This window comes from Gorilla gorilla, chromosome 23 (assembly GCF_029281585.2).
Source record: "Gorilla gorilla gorilla isolate KB3781 chromosome 23, NHGRI_mGorGor1-v2.1_pri, whole genome shotgun sequence".
NCBI lineage: Eukaryota > Metazoa > Chordata > Mammalia > Primates > Hominidae > Gorilla > Gorilla gorilla.
Genome location: NC_086018.1, coordinates 32388517 through 32410756, shown reverse-complemented (window position 1 = coordinate 32410756; position 22240 = coordinate 32388517).

Here is a 22240-nt window from a genome sequence, read left to right as displayed (position 1 = left end):
AGACCCTGCCCAAAGGCTATGACTCATTCTTGATTTTAATAAACAAAACGCCCTGATGTAGGAGACACAGGGCCTTGTCTTAACCAAGCAAATTAGTAAAATTCACTTTTTTGTTAAGAACACTTTGCTCGGTGATGGTAGAAAAAACACTGGGCTGGGAGTCAGAATGTCTAGACTCAAACACCAGGTCTTTTGCTTATTTCTTGTATCACCTTGAGTAAGTCTCTTAATTATTCTGAGTCCCAGATTTTCCATTTCAAAAATGAAAATAGTTGGCCATATTTCACAGGGTGGTGTGAAAATCAGGTCAGATGAAATCAAATCACATCAGGTAAATATCAATTGGAGAATGTATATGAGAAGCACTCAGCACATAGCTCAGGTGCTCAATAAATGCTTGTTGATTCTAAATCTATTTACTGGCAACAATATTCTTCTATAAAAACATCTAAAAACTACAATTTAGGACTATTACGCATGGCAGTCAGTCTACTGTCACCCCTCTGGGAAGATTGTCTTTGTGTTCAAAGAGAAGAAATGTCAGGCTAGGAGTCTGGCTAACTGCTCAGAGCAGACTAGTGCTCTGTCAGAATCACTCTTTTCTAGAGTTTAGTCTCAGTTTTACAGATTTGGATCTTCACATTTTTCTCAATACCTAGAGACGATGAAATTTCTAGGGTGGATTCACACTGCCCAACTTGACAAGAGACTGATATATAATATAGGCACCAATTTATTTTCAACAAATCTTCTAATTAGTGATAATATTCAATATATTAGGTTTGTTCTTTCAATCATTCATTCAATGCTTCATTTCATTATGTGCTAGTGTATGAATATGAAATATAAATAATTATCTCTTTCCCTTAGGAGCTAACAGTCTGTTAGCAGAGACAAGCATGCAAACAAATTGCATACAAAGCAAGAAATGAGTGCAAAACTCCAAGATTAGGGACCTCAGTGACACCAAAGAGAGGATAACCCTGCTTGAAGGAATCAGGGGACATTTGAGAGTCAGCAGCTACTTCAGCTGGGTCTTAAAGGGTAGGTAGGAGTTTGTCAGATGGAGATGGTGAGAAAACACACTTCAAATAGAAAGAACAGCACTCACAAAGCTATGGAAGCACAAAATGGCCTGCCCACTCCAGGAGCAATTCATTGTGGAAACAAGTTTAGTATGACCTGAGAGTAGAATGCAAGTGATGGAAGCCAAAGCGGAAAGTTACATACCATATCAGTGAAGGCTATGAATATGGGAAGCTTGGACTCAGCCTGTAGGCAGGGGGTAGTGATAGAGAGGGGCAGCATGCACCATTTTTCTCCTGTAGGGAGGCTACACATGAAACCATAGTCTTCCAGGGTATTGCTTGCTGAATCTGATATCAGAACAAGCATATTTTGATGGCATTCGCCATTAGGATCATCCAGCTCTCCTGCTTAGTTCATTACCCAGTGGTCTACCATCACCATTGGCCAGAGTACCCCCAGTCTTCCACGAATGAAGGAAATCTTCTAGGCCCCCATATGGATAACATGCAAACATTAACAAAATCTTTTTTTTTTTAACCTAATTACAATATAGCTTAGCAGTTAAGGGTATGGAGCCAGACTGATTAGATGTAAATCCTGGCTTATCCATGGACAAGTTATACAACCTAAAATGTGAGTTTAACCCTTTCATGACTCACTTTCCTCATCTGTAAAATGGGGGATAATATAACTGCCTACCTTAAAGTGCTGTTGAATTAAATGAGTTCATATACTGTATACATGTACTTGGAACAGCACCCAGCTCATGGGAAAAGCTGGGAATGTTAGTTCTTGTTATTATATCTTAGCAATTAAATTACAGCTTTAAAATTTCTACTATAGATGGAGGCTGGCGAGATGGCTGAATAGGAACAGCTCCGGTCTGCAGCTCCCAGCGAGATCAACACAGAAGGCAGGTGATTTCTGCATTTCCAACTAAGGTACCCAGCTTATCTCACTGGGACTGGTTAGACAGGGGTGCAGCCCATGGAGGGCAAGCCGAAGCAGGGTGGGTCATCACCTCACCCAGGAAGCACAAGGGATCGCAGAACTCCCTCCCCTAGCCAAGGAAAGCTGGGAGGAACTGTGCTGTGAGGAATGGTGCACTCCGGCCCAGATACTATGCTTTTCCCATGGTCTTCGCAACACACAAACCAGGAGATTCCCTCCGGTGCCTATGCCACCAGGGCCCTGGGTTTCAAGCATAAAACTGGGTGGCCATTTGGGCAGACACTGAGCTAGCTGCAGGAGTTTATTTTCATACCCTAGTGGCTCCTGGAATGCCAGCGAGAGAGAACCGTTTACTCCCCTGGAAAAGGGCCTGAAGCCAGGGAGGCAAGTGGTCTACCTCAGTGGATCCCACCCCCATGGAGCCCAGCAAGCTAAGATCCAATGGCTTGAAACACTCTCTGCCAGCACAGTAGTCTGAAGTCGACCTGGGACCCTTGAGCTTGGTGGGGGGAGGGGCATCCACTATTACTGAGGCTTAAGTAGGAGGTTTTCCCCTCACAGTGTAAACAAAGCAGCACAGGGAAGTTGCAACTAGGTGGAGCCCTCCACAGCTCAGCAAAGACTCTGTAGTCAGACTGCCTCTTTAGATTCCTCCACTCTGGACAGGGCATCTCTGAAAAAAAAAGCTCCAATCAGGGGCTTTTAGATAAAACTCCCATCTCCCTGGGACAGAGTACCTGGGGGAAGGGGCAGCTGTGGGCACAGCTTCAGCAGATTTAAATGTCCCTGCCTGCTGGCTCTGAAAAAAGCAGTGGATCCCCCAGCACAAGGTTTGAGCTCTGCTGAGGGTCAGACTGCCTCCTCAAGCGGGTTCCTGACCTCTGTGTCTCTTGACTGGGAGACACTTCCCAGCAGGGCCTTCATACACCTCATACAGGAGAGCTCCAGCTGGTATCTGGTGGGTGCCCCTCTGGGACAAAACTTCCAAGAGGAAGGAACAGACAGCAATCTTTACTGTTCTGAAGCCTCTGCTGGTAATACTAAAAAGATAAAGAAGGACATTACATAATGGTAAAGGGAACAATTCAACAAGAAGAGCTAACTATTCTGAATATATATGCACCCAATACAGGAGCACCCAGATTCATAAAACAAGTTCTTAGAGACCTACAAAGAGACTTAGACTTCCACACAGTAATAGTGGGAGACTTTAACATCCCATTGTCAGTATTAGACAGATCAACAAGACAGAAAATTAACAAGGATATTCAGGACTTGAACTCAGCTCTGGACCAAGCAGACCTAATAGATATCTACAGAACTCTCCACCCCATATCAACAGAATATACGTTCTTCTCAGCACCACACTGCACTTATTCTAAAATTGACCACATAATTGGAAGTAAAACACTCCTCAGCAAATGCAAAAGAATGGAAATCATAACAAACAGTCTCTCAGACCACAGTGCAATCAAATTAGAACTCAGGATTAACATACTCACTAAAATCCGGACAACCACATGGAAACTGAACAACCTGCTCCTGAATGACTACTGAGTAAATAATGAAATTAAGGCAGAAATAAATAAGTTATTTGAAACCAATGAGAACAAAGACACAATGTACCAGAATCTCTGGGACACAGCCAAAGCAGTGTTTAGAGGGAAATTCATAGCACTAAATGCCCACAAGAGAAAGCAGGAAAAATCTAAAATCGACACCCTAACATCACAATGTAAAGAACTAGAGAAGCAAGAGCAAACAAATTCAAAAGTTAGCAGAAGGCAAGAAATAACTAAGATCAGAGCAGAACTGAAGGAGATAGAGACACACAAAACCCTTCAAAAAAAAATCAATGAATCCAGGATCTGGTTTTTTGAAAAGATCAACAAAATAGACCACTAGCTAGGCTAATAAAGAAGAAAAGAGAGAAGAATCAAATAGATACAACAAAAAATGATGAAGGGGATATCACGACTAATACCACAGAAATACAAACTACCATCAGAGAATACTATAAACACATCTACACAAATAAACTAGAAAATCTAGAAGAAATGGATAAATACCTGAACACATACACTCTCCAAAGTCTAAACCAGGAAGAAGTCAAATCCCTGAATAGACCAATAACAAGTTCTGAAATTGAGGCAGTAACTAATAGCCTACCAACCAAAAAAAGTCCAGGACCAGACAGATTCACAGCCGAATTCTATCAGAAGTACAAAGAGGAGCTAGTACCAATTTTCCTGAAACTATTCCAAACAATAGAAAAAGAGGGACTCCTCCCCCTAACTCATTTTATGAAGACAGCATCATCCTGATACCCAAACCTGGAAGAGATAGAACATAAAAAGAACATTTCAGGCCAATATCCCTGATGAACATTGATGCAAAAATCCTCAATAAAATACTAACAAACTGAATCCAGCAGCACATCAAAAAGCTTATCCACCACGATCAAGTCAGCTTCACCTCTGGGATGCAAGGCTGGTTCAGCATATACAAATCAATAAACGTAATCCGTCATATAAACAGAACCAATGATAAAAACCACACGATTACCTCAAGAGAGAAAAGGCCCTGGATAAAATTCAATGCCCTTTCATGTTAAAAACTCTCAATAAACTAGGTATTGATGGAATCTATCTCAAAATAATAAGAGCTATTCATGAGAAACCCACAAGCAATATCATACTGAATGAGCAAAAACTGGAAGCATTCACTTCGAAAACCAGCACAAGACAAGGATGTCCTCTCTTGCCATGCCTATTCAACATAGTATTGGAAGTTCTGGCCAGGGCAATCAGGCAAGAGAAAGAAATAAAGGTATTCTAATAGGAAGAGAGGAAGTCAAATTATCTCTGTTTGCAGATGACATGATTGTATATTGAGAAAACCCCATCCTCTCAGCCAAAAATCTCCTTAAGCTGATAAGCAACTTCAGCAAAGTCTCAGGATACAAAATCAATGTGCAAATATCACAAGCATTCCTATAGAGCAACAATAGGCAAGCAGAGAGCCAAATCATGAGTGAACTCCCATTCACAATTGCTTCAAAGAGAATAAAATACCTAAAAATCCAACTTACAAGCAATGTGAAGGACCTCTTCAAGGAGAACTACAAACAACTGCTCAAGGAAATAAGAGGACACAAACAAATGGAAAAACATTCCATGCTCATGAAAATGAAGAATCAAAATCACGAAAATGGCCATACTGCCCAAAGTAATTTATATATTCAATGCTATACCCATCAAGCTACCATCAACTTTCTTCACAGAATTAGAAAAAACTACTTGAAATTTCATATGGAACCAAAAAAGAGCCCGCATAGCCAAGAAAATCCTAAGCAAAAAGAACAATGCTGGAGGCATCTCCCTACCTGACTTCAAACTATACTACAAGGCTACAGTAACCAAAACAGCATTGTACTGGTACCAAAACAGATACATAGACCAATGGAACAGAACAGAGGCCTCAGAAATAACACCACACATCTACAACCATCTGATCTTTGACAAACCTGACAAAAACAAGCAATGGGGAAAAGGTTCCCTATTTAATAAATGGTGTTGGGAAAACTGGCTAGCCATATGCAGAAAACTGAAACTGGACCCCTTCCTTACACCTTATACAAAAATTAACTCAAGGTGGATTAACGACTTCAATGTAAGACCTAAAACCATAAAAACACTAGAAGAAAACCTAGGCAATACTATTCAGGACATAGGCATGGGCAAAGACTTCATGACTAAAACACCAAAAGCAATGGCAATGAAAGCCAAAATTAACAAATGGGATCTAATTAAACTAAATAGCTTCCACACAGCAAAATAAACTATCATCAGAGTGAACAGGCAACCTACAGAATGGGAGAAAATTTTTGCAATCTATCCATGTGACAAAGGGCTAATATCCAGAATACACAAAGAACTTAAACAAATTTACAAGAAAAAAACAAACAACCCCATCGAAAAGTGGACGAAGTATATGAACAGATGCTTCTCAAAAGAATTTATGCAGCCAAGAAACATATGAAGAAAAGCTCATCATCACTGGTCATTAGAGAAATGCAAATCAAACCACAATGAGATAACATCTCACATCAGTTAGAACGGCGATCATTAAAAAGTCAGGAAACAACAGATGCTGGAGAGGATGTGGAGAAATAGGAACACTTACACTGCTGGTGGGGAGTATAAATTAGTTCAACCATTGTGGAAGGCAGTGTGGCGATTCCTCAAGGATCTAGAACCAGAAATACCATTTGAGCCAGCAATCCCATTACTGGGTATATACCCAAAGAATTATAAATTATTCTACTATAAAGACACATGCACATGTATGTTTATTGCAGCACTGTTCACAATAGCAAAGACTTGGAACCAACTCAAATGCCCATCAATGATAGACTGGATAAAGAAAATGTGGCACATATACCCCATGGAATCGTATGCAGCCATAAAAAAAGATGAGTTCATATCCTTTGCAGGGACATGGATAAAGCTGAAAACCATCATTCTCAGCAAAATAACATAATAACAGAAGATCAAACACTGCATGTTCTTATTCATAAGTGGGAGTTGAACAATGAGAACACATGGACACAGGGAGGGAAACATCACACACCAGGGCCTGTTGTAGGGTGGGGTGCTAGGGGACGGATAGCATTAGGAGAAATACCTAATGTAGATGACGGGTTGATGGGTGCAGCAAACCACCATGGCATGTGTATACCTATGTAACAAACCTGCACGTTCTGCACATGTATCCCAGAACTTGGTGTATAATAAAATTGAAAAAAAAAGTTCTACTACAGACCCAAGGAATTTTTAGACTCTGTAGGAGTTTCTCTAGCGTTAATTAAAGCTATTCAAGCTACCAAGATTCAAATCCTGGCTCTAGCCTTCAGTGTCTACTATTCAAATTTTCACAAGTTACAAAACTCAATGAGCCTCAATTTCCCCATCTTGTACTAAGAAAACAGTAATATGAACCTCAAAAGGTTATTGTGAAGGCTTAATGCAATGAAGTTTGCAAATGTTTGTGTCACACAGGGGAGGTGTAATAATTTATTTTTAATTCCACTAGAAACCAGCCAAAAGTCACTCTTTCCTATACTGAGTAAGAATAGAAACCCAATAAGATTTTTGTCAAATAGGTTGCAGAGATGAAAAACTGAAATAAGAACTGACTTCAAATTTGTCTTTAAATTGCAGCAAATAGATTAGTCATGATTTATCCAGATAAAAATTTGCCTAAACTGATTTGAAGATTGTGACAAATGTCTTCTTCTACATTGACCCTAAATTCAAGTTGTAGGCACATCTATTCCAGATCTCTTTCATGTAGATAAATGGTACTGAAGCTGCACGGACTACGATAGCTCACCTTTGTCACAGACTTTGGATTTCTGTACAAGTTGCTTTGGAAGTCCCGGAGTATATATCTCTCTGACCAGAAAAGGCTCCAGTTTGAAGTTGACTCTGAATTAATCTAACTGCCCTTCGGATATACTCAAATGTTCCCCTGGTGTAGACTCACCTTCAGTGAACATCCATCTACAAACATTTCTTTTGAAATTTACCCATCTAGGTAGCCAATTTATCACTGGTAAGATATAGAGTTTAGATTATTAAAGATTCTTAATGAAGATATATGTGGAATGCACGGAGAATTGGGGAGATGTCAATATTTTCAGAGTGGATGTGCTTTCTCCTAGCAGTGCAAGCCTCTTGGAGATTTTGATACTTGCTTTCCTAGAGGAAGGAAAAAGGAGGAAACAGTGTAGCTGAGCTCCCTCCCTGTCTCTTACTACTGAGAAGCGCAGCAATGTGTAATGAGAGCTGTTCTTACAGGAGTACCAGTAACATTTATGAAGAGGAAATGTGGAAAACTATTGGATTATAATATTTCTAAGAGCTTTGGCAACTACAATGAGGCAAGTGAAACAGCATTGGCTTAGAAACCAGAGAGGCATTATTCAAATCCCAATTATATCTTGTATTAGTTAGAATGAAACGTTGTTCAAGTTGTCTTAGATTTGATTTCTCCATCTATAAAATGGGGATAATGATAACTAGCTCATAGAAGAGTGAGAAATTACACATGAAATGATAATCATGCTGAATCACAAATTTAGGTACTCAAAAATATTAGATCCCTTTTCTCTAACATCCCAAATCTCTGACGTAATGAGAAGTTACAGGCATGAATAGTTTCACTCTATATTGGGAAGAACTTTTGAACATTGGGGGTTTCCCAGCAATGTAATAAATTGCTTCATATGATACTGAAACCCCAACCCCTATAGTCTCCTGGAAATATTCAGACATAGACTCAACAATCTTGTTATGGCCATTTTGAAGATGATGAGTTAGGAGGTTGGACTGCATGCCATTTAAACTCAAAGATTTTAAGATTCTTTAAAACCCACTTCTAATTTTTAAAATTCTCTAACAGGATGCTAACAGGATGAATTAATGCTTCTGAGGATGTCAAGATTATTCACAGGAGTTCATAGTGAGATGCCCTCGTGACCCACATAAAAATGACACTCAAATATAAGCTTGACCATGAGAAGGAAGTTCTACTGACATTATTTAACCTCAAGGGCATCCACCTCCTTGAGACATCATTAATTGCTTTAGTGTAGAAAAATGGAGATGATACAGTGTCACAACTGTCAGCTGAAAAAATAAACAAAGTATTCAGCCAAATGGTTGTTCATCTAGTTGACCCCAAACAGCCCATTTGACTGATTGTTCTCTGAACTGACATAAACTAATTGCCGTGTTAATTAGAGGAAGGTAAAATGATCCAGAGTCTCCAGGGTTGCCACTGACTCTTTATAGAGAGGAAGCAAGGCTTTGTGATGAAAACCTAGGCTTTAGTCCCATGCCTGCCTCTTACGACTGTTTGTTTTTGGGCTAGTCATTACATAACCTGGATTTTTATTTCCTGATCTCAAAAAGAGGTTGTATTAGTCTTTTATCACACCGCTATAAAGAATACCTGAGACTGGGTATTTATGAAGAAAAAAATGGACGTTTAACTGACTCACAGTTCTGCATGGCTGAGGAGACCTCAGGAAACATACAATCATGGTCGAAGGGAAAGGCAAAGCAAGGCATGTCTTACATGGCAGCAGGAAAAGAGAGAGTGAGGAAGTGCCATATTTTAAAACCATCAGCTGTCATGAGAACTCACTCTCTAGCACAAGAACAGCATAGGAGAAACCACCCCCATGATCCAATCACCTCCCACCAGTTCCCTCTGATGCTTGGGGATTACAATTCAAGATGAGATTTGGGTGGGGACACAGAGCCAAACCATATCAGGCGAAACCAAGTACCCTTGAAACACTTCGTAGAGATGCTGTAATAATAATGGAGATATGATTATCAAATGAAGGGAGTAAAAAAAAGCAAAATAGACAAAACCTTTCAATCCACAATGTTTTCAGAGCAGCTCCAATATTGGCTTAGGATTTGTCAAGAAAGGATGCCAAAGTTTTAAAAGTCTGAAAACCCTTCAAAGCTTTTATTTATTCATTCATATATTCATATATATTTACTTTGTCCTGGTATGTCATATATATTTACTTTGCCATGCAGTGTCCTAGACCCTGGAAATACAACAGCGGCCAATACTGACAAAGTCCTGGCCTTCCTTCATGGGGGTCATATTCTAATGGGATCATGGTCATAGGACTTTGAAGGAAATTTTATTAGAGGGTCGGCTCTAAGAAAACCAACAAGTCTGGTTATTACTCGGAGAACACAAGAGATCTGAGTGTAAAAATTAAATCTCTATGTTGAATTTCCCAAGCAGTTGTGCTTATTTTGCCAGAAACACTTTTGCTTTGGGGGAAGAAAGTTGCCAAATGGCAGGAATGGTTCCAGTGGACTAATCCAGACATCCTCCCCTGGCTGAGGTAAGAAGCCCATTGCTCAAAATTACTTACAAATGTCCTCTTTGTGATACCCTAGATTCATCATTCTCCACTCCTTAATTGTATTAATGCTTAATCTCTAACCATTGGCTATCTATGGATTGGGGAAGTTTTTCTTCAAGTGTAGGTCATTTCCATACCACTTTCTATATATTTTTTTCTTTTTTTGCTATATCTATATACTCCATTAGCATTTACTTACTGCCTAGGTTTAAATCTACTCACATTATACTTAATTAAATTACTTAACTAAGAATGTCTAGTAAATGAAAAACCAGAACTCCTCCCCACAAACCAGAAGGTATGCATAAAGAATAAATTCTACAAAGTCAATATAATGTCATTAAACTTGAAAGTGCTGCCAGCTACAGGTTCTGAGCCTGAGGACTGCTCTCTCTTTGTTAAAATACATTACAGCAAGGGTTAGAATGCTACTGAGGATATGGTGACACTAAACTGGGACTTTCTGCTTGCCTTAATCAGAAACAATGGAAGATGAACAAGGATTAACTGTTTCATCACGTTGCTCAATGTTATTTCATTCTACAGCAGCACATCATCTAAACTTCTCTAAAGTCCCAGCAGTGCTAACTGCCCCACTTCGGAAAGCCATGTCTAGGGAGCTTGGCTTTTGTAGATCTTACTATTAGGCTGTGTGATGCCTCCGCTCCAGTAGACAATCCCCTTCCTTTGTCCTGCTGCTGTGCTAAGGACATGCGTGTATACATCACCCACCTAGGGATGAAGTCCCTGTGTCTCAGCTCCAGACCTGTCCTTCTTTGCTCTGTTTCTAAGGCTGAAACTAGGGTTCTCTGCAAACCACATGTCTCCCTGTATTAGTATTAGTCTGTTCTCATGCTGCTAATGAAGACATACCCGAGACTGGGTAATTTATAAAGGAGAAGGGTTTAATTGACTCACAGTTCCACATGGTGGGAGAGGCCTCACAGTCATGGCGGAAGGTGAATGAGGAGCAAAATCACATCTTACATGGCATCAGGCAAGAGAGCTTGAGCAGGGAAACTCCCATTATAAAACTACCAGATCTCATGAGACTTATTCACTAACATGAAAACAGCACAGGAAAAACGCACTGCCATGATTCAATTACCTCCCACTGGGTCCCTCCCACAACACGTGGGGATTATGGGAGCTACAATTCAAGACAAGATTTGGGTGGGGACACAGTCAAACCCTATCACTCCCTTACTATGGGAGTTCTTACTATATTCTGCCAGTCATCTGCATTCCAGGGGGGCTGCACGGCAGGAAGAAGGGATTTGCTTCTTTCTGTGGGCCTGTGGTTTCTGTCAGTTTTGCCCCAGCAATTGCCTTTCACCTGGCACAGGTGTTGTTTGTACTTTATAGTTTCTTTATGCCCTCCCAGGAGCAACTGGTCAATGTCCTTCCATTGGAGGGAGGGGTGCATCTGCATGCATCTCTACTGGGGTCCCCTGAGCTCCCAAGGCACCAGCATCAACCAGGAAGGAAGCATGCTTTCCTTGAGATCTGCATCCTGGTTCCTTAGGGCTCCTCTTCCAGGTTTTTAGGATCTGATAACCCCAACTACCCCCTTTTCCTCACCAGCCCTATTAGTGATGGCTGCCTCCTAAATTACAATCTCTCCAGCACTCCAGTGCTTCCTTTGGCTTTCTCAGTTTCCCCACCTCTCTTTGACAAATCCCTATGATCATACTCTCTTGGCTAAAATACTTAGTGTTCTTTCTGTCTTCATGACTGGACCCTGACTGGAAGGTATTTTGTTCACATCTTTCTCACTACACTGAGCTCCTTAAGAACAGAGATCATTACTAAGCATGCAACCAATGTTATCTGAAAGCTTCTTTGTCAAATGAAACAATTCTGCCTTCTCACTATTGCCGCTGATCACCTCTTCCTAACTCTTTCTCCATCCCCATGAAGAGAGAGCTGCTAATCTGATTGGTTAGCATCCAAGACATTGGCTTTGCATTCTTCTCCTAGTAGTCAGGGCACCCAGAAGCCATTCCCTGTTCTGTGCCTCCTATTCCACTCTGTATTGAATCAAGTTCTTTTCAAGGTCCACCAGTCTTTCTGTTTACCCTACGAACAATCAAAACATCCTGCTCCCAAGGTTTTTATTTAAGGGAAAATAGGAGCGTCACTTGGAACTGCAGGGCTAAGCCCAATAGCTCAATACAACTTTTATCATAGATCTATACATTGGGGTTACTGAGTGCTGGGTCCACTAATAATGAAATAGAATTTGGACACATCTTTCAGTTGGTTCTTATGTGTTTTGCTCCCTTAGGAACTTGGTGGAGATGAGAGTCATATTATTTTCAACTACTGCATAATAAATGACCCCACAACTTAATGGGTTGAAAAAAAAACAACATTTATTTGCTCATGATTCTGCAGGCTGGTGATTTGGACAGGGTTCAGCCTAAAAAATCATTGTTATGCAATGTGGTGTCAGCTGGGCGCATTGATGCGCTTGTGTTCAGTTGTTAGATTAGCCAAGGGCTGGCTGGCCCCGGATGTCCGATTATTTGCTGGGATGGTGAGCACAAATGACCCCATGTCTCTCCAAGTCTCTCATCCAGCTAGTTAGTGTGGACTTCTTCATATGCTGGCTACGTCCGAAAAACAGCAAGAGAAAGAGATCAAGCCCTAACGTGCAGGTGGTTTTCAAGTCTCTGCCGTCATTTCATTGACCCAAACAAATAAGGTCACATGGCCAAGCCCAGAGTCAGTGTGGGAAGGAACATGCTATAAGACCCTGCATGATCCAGACCCATGCTTGCCTCTCTGATTTTATCTCTAGCTAGCCTCCCCCGACCCCCACACAAATCTCCTTCTTCCTCCTTCTATCTGCTTCACTCTAGCCCTATTTTACAGTTTAGACTTATAGAAATAATTGTATCACTCTCTTCTAACCTTTACTTATACCTCCAGGCCTTTGTATGTGCTGTTTTCTAGTCCTGTACACCCTTTTTTATCCCCCCACCATCATTTCCCTTCTTCCTCTTCTTTTGACTAACTGCTGGTCAAGAGAAGAAGAGAAAGACTGGCTTTCACAGCCAGTTTTCTGAGATTGTTTAAATTTCCCCTTGAAATGTGTTTCCACAGCACCCAGCTCTCTTCCTATCATGAGACAGATGGAGCTTGGCTATTTATTTATCTCTCCCACTAGTCTATGAGCTTTACACGGATCGAAACCATGCACTTTGGACAAGGAGAGAGTTCAGTTCCTGTGAGCATTTGCCTTAGCCCATCAAACTTGTTCTCTCTAACCTCCCTGAGGGAAGAGCTCTCCAGAATAGAAGAAACCTGTTTGTTTGTCACTTATGTCAGGATGGGTGAGAGTGGGGCAAGCCCAGGGTATCAGGACCTTCTTCCATCCTCTCAGAACTCTTGTTTGGTTTTTGTGCCCTGTCATTGGCCTTCCTGAATTTGAACTGTTCTCCTTAAAAATCATTTGACCTACCACCCACAGTTACTCTACCATGCTCCCTGGTGGTGTTAATGAGGTGGAGAAGAATAGATATAACTGCTAAGACATTAAGATGTTTTTCATCTCTTAAAGATTTTGTATTTGTAGACATAAATGGGGAAAACTGTACCCACATAGTGCAACAATACTCAGGCCCCAAGATTAGAATTTAACACGTCCAGAGCCATACCTCAACAGAATCCTTGGTAGTCCTTCTTAGAGAACACGTACCATAGGCCAAACCCCAGAGTCTTCCAATAGCACCCTCTTGAAAGCTGTCCTTTGCATATCTTAGTGACTATCCCTTGTCTGACCTTTAAGGGTTAGGAGAACATCTTGCTTTTGATTGGAAGGAACTTCCCCACACACACTGTCCCACCATCTCAAACATTAGTATAGAAGCAATAGAAACTTTTATAAAGTACTTAGTCATCTCATTCCTCCTGCACCCAGTAACCATTAAATTTGGATGCTATAACTTGCTCTCAATGTATGCATGCTGCTTTGTACATAGAAGATACATAATCATTACACAATGAATAAATGGATGATGTTGGCCAGCAGTAAGTGATGGAGTCCATATTCAAACGTGTGTTAGAGTGTATAAAATTATAAGCAGGAGGCATATCTTACAGAAGATGCTTAACAAATATTTGTTGGATGAATGAATGAATAACGCTTAGGCCATAATTTCCAGTAAGGAAATATTCTTAGGAGTCAGCCTGTTCCTCTTGGTATTTCCCCAAAAGTCGAAGTCAATTATCCTTGAAACCTGACTGAACACTGTATCTCTAATTATTCTTGAATATGTTAACAAAAGAAAAAATAAATAAAAGAAGGCCACCTGGGGAAATAAATTTTATGGTGGTATGCTTGAAGAGACAGATTTGATTCAATGTGGCACATCCAGACAGAAATTTAATTTGAAGCAATGGAAAAACACTGTCAACGTCTCAGGATAGTGTGATATGAGCCCAGCCTACTGCTCCTTACCCAAATCCCCACTCCTGGGAAGACACAAAGTCATAAGGAAATCAGAGCTGGGACTCAGTAGAGGCTACTTCGCTCTGTACCTTCGTCTGCAATGAAAAGCCACAGATGCAACTTAAGATAAATAAGGTAGGCAGCATATGGCATAAAGGAAAAAACACTGTGCTGTAGATTAACAAATCCAGGTTCAAACCCAGACTCAGCAGATTATAAACTCTAAGAACTAGAGACAGTATTTCACCCTTTGGGGCTTTAGTTTTCCCATCTGTAAGTAACTACAATAATGCCTAAAGTTGTGGTAAGTAGTAAAGGAGACAGTGATTTACAATGACCAATGCCACATTGTACAAGCTGTGATTATCATTACTATAAAGACAGAGCTCTTGACCACAAGAATGTAAAATCTAATCAGAGAGACAGATCCATGTTTGAAGCTAGAATTCACGAAAATCTATATTCCTAATCCATCTATTCCTTGAGTGATTTCCAATTGCTATTTGTTGAGTGCCTACAATTGGTCAGATAATGGGGTAGGCATTGAGAGGATGTAATGACAGGCAGAAGAGACACTATTATTCTCTTTATAGACCTTATAAACTAGGTGGGTACTAACCTGCAGTCACATACAACCTGGATGTTGAGAGCTTCTTAAGATCTCATTTGGGTGCCTCCTGTCTCTTTCTTGATTATTTACAATCACTTCTTTATAACTGCCTGACTTTTGAAGGCATATGAGCTGGTAACAACTGGGAAAACTATTTGGATTTTTTTTTTGTACCGAGTGGGATATACAAGCCAAGGGGAAGATAAAAACACAACTAACCACAGAAGGGATATGAAAAGTCTAGGAAGGGAAGAAAAAAAAGGTGCAGAGGTATGGGATGTCACAGTCTGAAAATTTTCATAGACATAAAGGATTAAGTTTAAATGAAGCACCATAATTTTTCCCCAGACTTTCTCTTTAGACTTCAGTTTTAGAAAGGGGACCTTTGCAGAATAAGGTAAGGGTCAATGTGAACTTCTCTAGAGCCAAGGCTAAAAGGTAAAAGAATTGATAATCTCCTCCTCAGAAAGGTAGGCAAAGGGCTGAAGTTACCATGTCATGAAAGTCATGAAGAACTTTGGGGAGTAGAAATACGGGGAAGTTTATGAAATCTGGACACTTTTTTTTTTCATTTGCTTTTTCATACATACAAAGAGAGAAGAGAAGGAAACACTTCTTTGGGAGAAGCTAAGAAAAAGAGACTGTAAGTAGATGATATTTCACTCTGCAGCCAGAGAGGACTCCAATCAAAGGCTGGTCAGGGAGTGTTACAAACCCACATGCTTCAAAGGGGCTCCACTGCAGAGGATTGATGATTATATGCTGCTCAAATGCTGACCTGGGCCAAAGAAGGTACCTGGGACTGAGCCTCAGAAAGACCAGTGAGCGTTCAGTGACTATAATTTTAGTTATAAACTAGAAAAAAAAAGCCATCCTAGGGAAACTCCCTTGTTCCACAGATGAAAATACTAAAACCTAGTGTTATGGACTGAATGTTTATGTCCTCCCAAAATTCCTATGTTGAAATCTAATCCCCAATGTGATAGTAAGAGGTGGTGCTTTTGGAAGGTAGGTAGGTCATGAGAGCAGAGTTCTCACAGATGGGATTAGTGTCCTTAGAAGAAAAGGACAGAGAGCTAGCTGGCTCTGTTTGCCGCCACAATTAGAAGGCAGCCATCTGTAAACCAGGAAGTTGGCCCTCACCAGACACTGGATCTGTCAGCACCTTGACCTTGGACTTCCCAGCCTCCAGAACTGTGAAAAATAAATGTAAGCTACCTGGCTTATGATATTCTGTTATAGCAACCTGAACTAAGACACCTAGGAAGAAGGGTCACCTTCCACTGACAAGGACTCTCTCCTTTACCAAACTTTAGTCAGGCTCCCCTAGCCCACTTCTTGACTAGGCCTCAATATTGGCCCATATTCTGTCCTGGCAAAGCCTGCATAGCCCAGTTTTTTATTACTACTGATCCTACTAAATCAGTTTTGTAATAATCCCTTGACCCTAATATCTGATCTCCCTTGGTGCTTATCCCCCTACTCCAGATATATGATCAACTTTGATATTTGATCAAGTTCATCGCCTGCCTTTGATTTTCTAAGTTCTTGGCCTGGCTTCAACAGGAATTTTGTTAGGTGAGTTCAGCAAAATGGTTCATACACTTGATATCTTCTCTTAGTAACTTTGCATCCATTGACCTGCTCACTTTGCTTGTTGGCTATAAATCCCTGTCTTTGCTGTATTCAGAGATGATCATGATCACTTTCCCCTATTGTAATTGTCTTGACATCTCTTGCAATAGTCCTGAATAAAGTCTTTTTTATCATTTTGTCCTTGCAGTGTTGGGTCAGGTTTCAAGGATGAAAGTGTCAGAATAAGTTTTTATTTAACACCACATCTAGCAACACTTCAGGGTAAGAACTACAGACTGAGACTCCACCTGCTATGATTTGAATGTATCCCACAAATTTCATGTGTTGAAAATTTAATTTACAAATTCATATGTTGATATTTGGAGAATGGGGCCTTAAAGAGGTAATCAGAATTAGATAAGGTCGTCAGGGTGTGACCCCCATAATGGGAGCCACTGTATTAGAAGAGGAAGAGAGACCTGAGCTGATATACACATTCTTACCCTCTGCCATGTTATGACACAGCAAGAAGGCTTTTACCAGATGTGGCCCCTTGACCTTGGACTTCCCAGCCTCCAGGACACTAAGAAATAAATTTATTTTCTTTATAAATTACACAGTCTGTATTATAGCAACAGAAAATGGACTAAGATACCACCCCAGTGTTCTCTTCTCCTAATTGCTCAGGTTTATTGGCTCATCTCAGCCCAGAGCCTGGTACAAGTCCTCCCTCATCTGGACCACAGGCAAGCCTCATAGGGGATCTTCCTACTTGAAAAGTTCCCTGTCACAATCCACTCTCTGCAGTTTGGTCAGTGCAATACTTATAGAGCATGCACAGCAGAATAAATTAAAAGCCTGAGGGCAGGCTTCATGAAGAGAGAGGTTGAGCTAACTCAGAGTTTACAAACAGGAGGGCTGATAGCCAGATGCAGCCCTCAGATGTGTTTGGCACACACAGTATTTTTTAAAGAATAAATTAATTGGCAACATGAACAATGGAAATCAACCCGGAGGGCTAGCTAAAAGTCTAAATTTCTTTCCTTGAAAAACAAAAAAAAAGAAAATGGAACATTTGGCGGTATTGGGCCAGCATTTCCAAACAGTAACACTCCAGCGGAGTGCAGTAGCTCTTGTTCTCTGAGACGAAGCATGTGCTCTGCAGTTTGTCCCAGTCCCTAATATTCCCCTTTGTTTTAAACCCACCCCACTCCACTCTGCTGGTTTAACTGCCTGGACTTTGAAGGCATGATTTTATAACAACTGAGAAACTCCTTGACTCTTTTTGTGCTGCAGAAGAGATGTATACCAAGGGGAAGAGTTGAAATGCACCTAACAATGGAATGAATATGAAAAGGCTAGATAGAGAAGGAAGAAGAGGCCAGAGAAAGGTTCATAAATAGCTTATGGGAAAGTTGGATAAAGGGATAAAGTGTTCTTGCACCCTGTGCAACCCACACCACCTTCCGTAAAATCTCTACTACTTATTGTTTTGTAGTTTGCTAAGAATTATAGAAAAGCTTTGAGAATCAGCCTAACAAGGGCACAACTCAAGAGCAGAGGCTGCCTAAGGGGGCTGGCCCTGCAATCGTCCTGGTCACATTATTCTCCTGCACAACAACATCTATGTCTCTCTTTCCTACTCAACTAAAGACCTTTCAGAACCAGGGACTTCTATTTTTTTCTTTGCACCCTCAGTTCCATCACTTTCATGACTAAATCTATGTTTGTTAGACCAGAATATAAGGCCTCCAACATTTAACTTAGTTCTCAATTCTTTTTTCTCTCTACTTCCTCCAAAGCACTGTAAACTCCATCATTACCAAAATGTTTACAGTTCTCCAAATGTGCCTTACTCTTTTATATCCTCATGTCTTCATGCTTGATGTTTCCATTGCCTGCAATATCAAGCAAGTTTAAATTTTTCCGGCAAGCCTCAGCTTAAATATCTTCTTGTCTCTGAATTAATTCCAGATTTCTGTTCTTCTAAGGGTGAAATGAGTCATTCAGTCCTCTTTGTGTATATCTCAATTACAGCAACTATTGCACTGTGGAGTGTGGTTACTTCTGTATAGGATTATTATCCCAAAGGTATTCAGAGCAAAAGACAATAGTAAATGTATTTTTCCACAGCTGGGCCCCCACCAGTTAATGTACAACAAGTGGAAAACTGACCCCATCTCTGTGCCTCTCTCTGACCTTTAAACATTATTCTATCTGCTGAATGGATGAGTGTGTGGATGGATGAATGCATACACGGCTCAAGGAATAGAGAAATAATTTCTGGTTTCTTAAGAAAGACTACTCTCCTCTATGCCCAGGTTATCCTGGATCCCACACACTAAGGCCAAAACCCCCTGCACCCAAACTATCTTAGCATCACTGCCATGGCCTGAAGGAGTCCTATACCTTTGCCCCCCAGCCTAGAATCAGTGCTGTTCAAGATGCTACTGTTCTGCCTCCATCATACCTAAGGCTTTGTCTCTTGGTCACAAAATCTCTGTGCAAGAAGCCAAATTAATCCCCTGGCATGATTCTTCAATGTATGCTTTCATATTGGATCTGTAGATGTTCTTTTCCTCCTTGCCTGCCGTTTCTCTTACCATACAGTGAAAGAAAGCCCTCCAAGAGGGTTAAACTCCTTTACCGAGCCAGTTCTCCTTTATCAGCCACTTGGACCATGCTCTGAGTGTTTTTCCTTTCCACAGAACAAATTCAGTGCTTGTCCTCAGGGGGAAAGTGCCTCTCCAGAAAGCTCACCCCAATTGCTGTCTTCCCCACTTAGCTTTCTGCTTCCATCCCCCCTCCCCAGCCGTATCTCATTCAGCAGGTTTGACTCAATTCTTGTGATAATCTTGGATGCTTTTGCCACACACAGGCCTATCTATCTTATTAGATGGGGCTTCTGAAGAGTCGTAACCATCTTTTCTCATCTTTAAGGGACCTACCATTGCACAGAGCTGGCCAAAAGTAGTCACTTAATAATTATTTGCTCAGTTAATGACTAAAATAAAACCCAGCATTTAGTCATAGTTAATAAATATATTAATGATGCCTATCATGTATTGAGTACTACACAATACATAAATTATGTCATTTAATTCTCCCCCAAACCCTGAGTGGTCATATTTATTTCTATCTTCCAAATTGAGGTTCAGAAAGGATGAGTGGCTTGCCTAAAGACACACAGTTTAAAGTGGTACCCAGCTTATATTTGATTGAAGATCTGACTTCAAAACATTTCCACAGAATGAATGCAAAAATAGATACATGAATATTTGCATGTGGTGATAAATAAATAAATGGAGTCTAAATATTGCAATGTGAACATGATTGTATCATGTCCACAAATGCCATACAATTGCACAGCCCTGATGATCTGCAGGATCCCAGGGTCTGAGAAGCAAGAAATTCAGGCACCCTTCAGTTTCCAAAGTGTTATTTGGCTGATGAAGAAGACTGAGAAATTAGGGCTAGGGTAGGAGAAAGGGGGAAATGGGGAGAATGTCGGCAGGCTCTTGCTCTGTTCTGTTCATTTCTTCTTTGGCTTAATACAAATTTTCCTTCAATTCAAAAAGAAACAAAACAGATACTTCTTTTGCCTCTCCCTCTGCTCTTCCTAAACCATCAAACTCTTTTCCACAGGCTTACAAAACTATCCAATATCCACTGAAGTGGAAAAAACAAGAGGTTCTCTATACTTCAAGTCACAAGCTTAGGAGCCTCTCTGGGATGGATCTTTCATAGAGAATGCTTGATCTGTCACCTCAGTAATTACACTATCTTTAACAAACTCCCCTGTTGCCTCCAGAAAATCTGGCTGTCTCTGGAAGAGATGACCTGGGGCTGGGAGAGCCTCACCTTACTGTCTCAGGTGTGTGGAGACACATAACCCTCTTCCATAAGTAGATTTTACTTCTACTCCCAAGATGATGGCTGGAAGGAGTGTTAAGCCTTCCTACTCAGCACACCGTGAAGTCCTCACCAAAGAGCTGGCATTAGGGGTGTGGAGGTAGCTGAGTAGTGTGAGGCAGCCAGCAGAAGATGTGCTCTCTCACTCCAGGACTTCCAGACTTCCCTCAGAAGCTCTCTGGTATCAGAAGCTCTCAAACATGCTACTCTCTCATACCCAAAATATGCTCCCCTGGACTCTTCACCTAGGGACTCTAACCCACATTAATGGTCTCAATCAGAATATCACCCTTCAGATTTTGTGCAAATAGTGAAGTGGTTAAGAGGATGAGCACTGGAATCCCTATATTTGGATTTGTACCCACAGCTACCACCTACTAGCTATGGACTTTGAGCAAGTTACTTCATCCCTCTGTGCTTTGGTGTCCTTTTTTAACATTAAATAGGGAGATAATCTTGTGGTCATTAAATATGTTATAACTCACACAGAACAGTCTTGACATATAATAAAAATTCCATCATTATCAATGATTAATATTAGGATTCTCCTTTTCTAAACTCTTAGCACTTAGAGTTGTATGTTCACTATCTGCATTTGCCCCTAGACTTCAACATCCAAGAGGTTCAGGAAGTGTGTCTGTCTTGTTTGCTGCTGAATTATAAGTGCTTATCATGGTACATCGAAGACGGAATATAGTTTGAATAATGAGTGAATCAATCAATGAATTAAAAATCTTCAGCAAATGCTGAAGTGACACCAGATCCCTCTGAGAATATCCATCATATCTATCTTTTTTTACATCCCCAGGGCCTAGCACAATCTCAGCCTTCTAATGAATAAGTGCATACTTTTTGGATGAGCAAATGATGCTTTTCCAGAAAGGTGAAGAATAGTAGAAATAGGAAATGCAATTGTCAAACTTGCAAAAATGCCAGAAAATGTTTATTCTTGCAATCTCTTAACATTCCATTAAAATCATCTGTGATAAAGGTGCTTGCCATTTAGCAACGTATGAAAACACAGAAAAGAAGAAAAGTGTGGCTGCCAAGTGATATGCTCCAGACAGGTTAGGCCAGATAAGTAGTGAGGGAGAAAGCAAAAACAAAGGCATCACCCCTTTGAATTTCTGAAGAAGTCTGACTTCTGCTCCTGCCCTGTGTGCTGATCTGCAGGAAGGCTCTGCTTCCCAGAATCTCTCAGGAACCCAATTAATGGAGGTTCTGCCATGTTATGCTGTTGCCATCTCAACACAAGACTTCAGGGTTTATAGCAAGGGAAGGAGCATGGAGATCACATCCCAGCTCAGGGAAAGCAACAAAGAGCCTCGAACCATTTGGTCTCTGGTCTGTGTCGGTACCACTGAACTGAATCTGAATCTTTTATATGCTTGCTAGAAGGCAAAAGTCTTTGGAAGTAGAGTGGGAGTGAAAATGCATTACCTTACTATCTGGTAGCATAAATTTTCTTAAGAAGGAAACTCTCTCTTTTTTTTTTTTTTTTCCAGGAAAATGCCTTAGTTTCTTGGGGCAGAAAGTGGGACTCTGAAATCATGAGTGTTAGCAAGAGCTCCAGCAGCAAAGAAAAAACAAGTCATTCTGCTTGAGATAAAACAGAAGGACATAAAGGGAGGGACACTTTTTTTCCCTAGGAAGGGAAATTTGGTTAAGAGAATGAAGGAACAGAGAAAAGAGGAGGGAGGGAAGAACCAGCAGTATTGCCTGAAGCTGACATGATATGTCAACTGAG